The sequence below is a fragment of the Heterocephalus glaber genome, unplaced genomic scaffold (genome assembly GCF_053883595.1).
Source record: "Heterocephalus glaber isolate CG9 unplaced genomic scaffold, H.glaber_assembly_v1.0 deba00001472, whole genome shotgun sequence".
Taxonomy (NCBI): Eukaryota; Metazoa; Chordata; class Mammalia; order Rodentia; family Bathyergidae; genus Heterocephalus; species Heterocephalus glaber.
Genome location: NW_028258315.1, coordinates 62,164,245 through 62,167,999, shown reverse-complemented (window position 1 = coordinate 62,167,999; position 3,755 = coordinate 62,164,245).

Sequence of the window (3,755 nt, the reverse complement as noted above, 5' to 3'; positions counted from 1 at the left end):
GGACCTTCTCCTTATCCTCTTTGTGGGAGACTATTACTAGTTCCTCCCAGTGCAAACCTTTGTTGGCTATATTTATAGCAGTCCTGCTGACCTTATTATTTAGCCCATATATTTTTTTTTCCCCATTAAGTTTATTGGTACACTTTAGGTATAAAATACAGATACATTCATCTTTGGGATCTTGTACCATTACAAGAGTATCTTGGTTCTTATTTTCCCCTTTCACTGCCCTCCCTTCACCCCCTCCACCCTTCCCTATTTGAAAAGACTTTGTTTCCATTCTTTTTCTTTTCTCATATTTTTTCTTTTCCCTTCTTTCCTTTCCCCTACACTTCCCACTTCCCCTGCTCCTTTAGACCTTTTCTTCCTATTATACAATATCAATTATACATTTTTAAAATTACAGTATCAAGATCTAGGAGACATTACCACAGATTTTACAGATTTAAAAAGGATATAGAAAGCATATTACAAAAATCTGCTTTGAAATAAATTTCATAACTTGTAAGAAGTACCTTGGAAGACAAATTAATGAAACTAATTCTGATTCTGGAGGAAATATAAAATTTGAATAGCCTATTAAAGAAAGCATATTCCTAGCTTGAAAACCTACTTATATGACAACAACAGGCTCATATACATTTTAACTGATAAATTATATCAAACATTTAAAGCAGAAAAAGAAGGAACACTTCTCCCCCCTCATTTTAGGAAATCAACATTATGCTAATCCTAAAACTGGATAAAGTTAATAGAAGAAAAAAGTATGAACATAAAAAGAAATTTATTTAATAAAGCAAACAATTAGAAGTCAGATCTGCCAGTATGAAGTAAGTGGTTTTATTATAGGGATGACAGTGTTGGTTCAGCATTGGAAGATCCACCCCCAAAAGTCATCATTTTAACAGAGGAAAGGAAAAAGCCATATGATCCTGTTAGTAGTTGGAGAAAAAGTATTGGATTAAATTCTACAGCTGTTCATGGTAAAAGCTATCAGGAGCCTAGAAGTAGAACAGAACCTTCTCAACAGATCAAAGACATGTACCCCATGCTTCCAGCAAAAATGCCTCATATGAACGAAGAAGATACAATGCTTTCTCCCTAAGGTGGGGAATAAGGGCAGATATGCCTACTCTTCATCTGTCCATTAAATTTTGAAACATAGGCCCAAACCAAAATAGTCTGGTAGTAAAATGACACAATAAGGATAAGATTGGCAAGGTAGAACTAAAATCTTTATATGTAGGTGAAATGATCATCTACAGAGAAAATACTAAGAGATCTCTAGGAGCCCCTAGAACTTGTATTTGAATTTAACAGGATTCGAAAACACAAGATACATATAAAAATTCAGGTCTACGTATACGTGCTATAAATGAAGAATTGGATATTGAAATTGAAAAGTTATGTAGGAGTACAAAAGATCTAGAAAAGTAAAAAGAAAAAGAAAAAAAAAACAGTATTGAAAGACATTTATTACCTCATTTTAAAACTTCCTCTAAAGCTATAGTAATCAAGGCAGTGTTGGTATAAGGAAAGACATATAGATCATTGGAATAAAACAGAGACTCTAGAAATAGAGCCACACATATATGGTCCACTGAGTTTTGAAAGATTATTTAATATTAACATTTTATAGAACATAAACTCAATTAGAGAGTAAAGGAAAAGACAGTGTTTTCAGCAAATTAGCCCATATATTCTTATCTGTTTCTTTGACTTTGGTCTCCTTCAGACTCAAAGCTATATGGCTACCAAGATGACAATGCCTGGCACCTATCAAAGGCCTTTAGATAGACCCTCTGTAGAGTAGCTCTGACTGCTGATCACAACTACGACCCTCTTCAGCTGGAAGTAGCAAGAATGATCTTCACCCTTTGACCCCTCACAGCAGTTAGGGGTACTTCTTCAGAGGGTGGAATGTTGCAGATAGGTAAGTTAATTAGATATCTTGTGTGCAGTTAGACAGGACCAGCCCTCCAGCAGCCAACACAGTAAGGAGCCAACATAGTAAGGAGCCAACGTGGAGGACAATCAAGACATTCTCTGAAGGCCAGAATTATAAAAGAAGAGAAACTACACACTCTTGTTCTTCCCCTGGAGATAAATAGCAGTGATTGATATTCTAAATAGTTATCAATCACCTGGGTGGGGGGTCAAGGTCTTAACCCAGCTTCTCTAGGAAATATCCCTGACCCCCATCCTCACTGAAAAATCCTTGTATGCTTGCTAAATGACTTGCTCCCCCATATGACCCCCATTTAATCAATATTACCTAGGTATCTGTACTTGTAATCTTATTGGTTGGTCATGATTTTGCCCCACCTCATGCCCACCTTGTAAATTTCCATTGGGTCTTATAGTTTTGTCCTACTTTGTACCCGCCTCACCACATGGCTTTGCTGTATAAAACATTTTTGAAGAGTGGGCTGGCCGGGCAACCCACTTTCCAGTTCCCCTTCTGTCTCTCTTAGGCAGAAACTTTCTCTCAATCAATTTTTCCTACTCTTAAAAATAAAAATAAAAAAATAAATTGCCATTGTGATGAAACATTGTACATTGAAGTTATTTAACATTGTGTACTCTGGTCCTCTCTGAATTGTGACTGTAAAACTCAAGGAGTAAAAAAAAAATAAGCACCAGCTATACATTATAATTGTGGTTTTAATAAGTCAAAGTATCTTGACTCTGTTCTCAATTATGGGAAAAGGAAAGGGCAGCGTTGTTCTAGTTACAGTGATGGTGAACCAATGGGAAGCATGCAGCAGCAGGCTGTTTTTAACACTGAAACCTCTAAAAGGTTCACCATTACTGTCCTAGGAGATCTTTGGACAGAATTCCCTTAACAGAAATTTCCATGTCATACTTTTTATTGTTTTTAAAATGTCTCATTTATTTATTTTTAGTACATGTTTGTAGTATATAATGAATACATTTATCATGGGTTGAGAGATATAATACATAAATAAAATATATAATAATATATAATATATATGTCACATTCTAGTTCTTTTAACTTCTTTATAGTTTTTCTAATTACCTCAAACAATTATCTCAAGAAATATTCACTGACTTTTCAAATGTAGTGTCAGTAAAGCAAAGGAGCCAAATCTTAACTAGAGAGGACTGAAAAACAAGGAAATGTAGGTGAGAAGTAGAAGTAAAAAAAAGCAAGTGCAAATGTTTTTAAGGATTTCACTACATTTCTTTGTTATTCTTTTCTTCTTTCTTAGCAAAAAATGGGAATAAATTGGAAGGGATCAGTGGCCCCAGGATTGGGTTTTCTTTCTCCACATAGGAGTTAATTTTTTCCTATTTGTAAGTTGATGGGATTAGAAAAGAAATCTTTGGTAGGATAAGTACCAGAGACCATAGATATCCATGAATGAAAAATGGAACAGGTGTAATGAATGCCTGATGCCTGTACCTAGGAAGAAGAAGAAATCCATCCATTATAACGGAAAGCAAACAGGTGCTCTGGTACATTTGGTAAAAGTATGATGAAGAAGAATTGGAAGAAGACAGGCAGAGGATAGAATGACTGTTTCTTTATTGGCACAAGTGAGAAGAGGAGAAAAGAAAAATCTTAAGTTTATTTCAAAAAGCAGGAACTCACCAGAAAGACATAGTGAGATAGGTAAGGCACCAGTTAAAATTTCTGTGTGTGAATGTAAAAAGCACCAGTCAAATTATGAAGCTACATGCCCTGGTCAGTTGTAGACGCAATCTGTATAGCAATTTAGATGTAATACAAG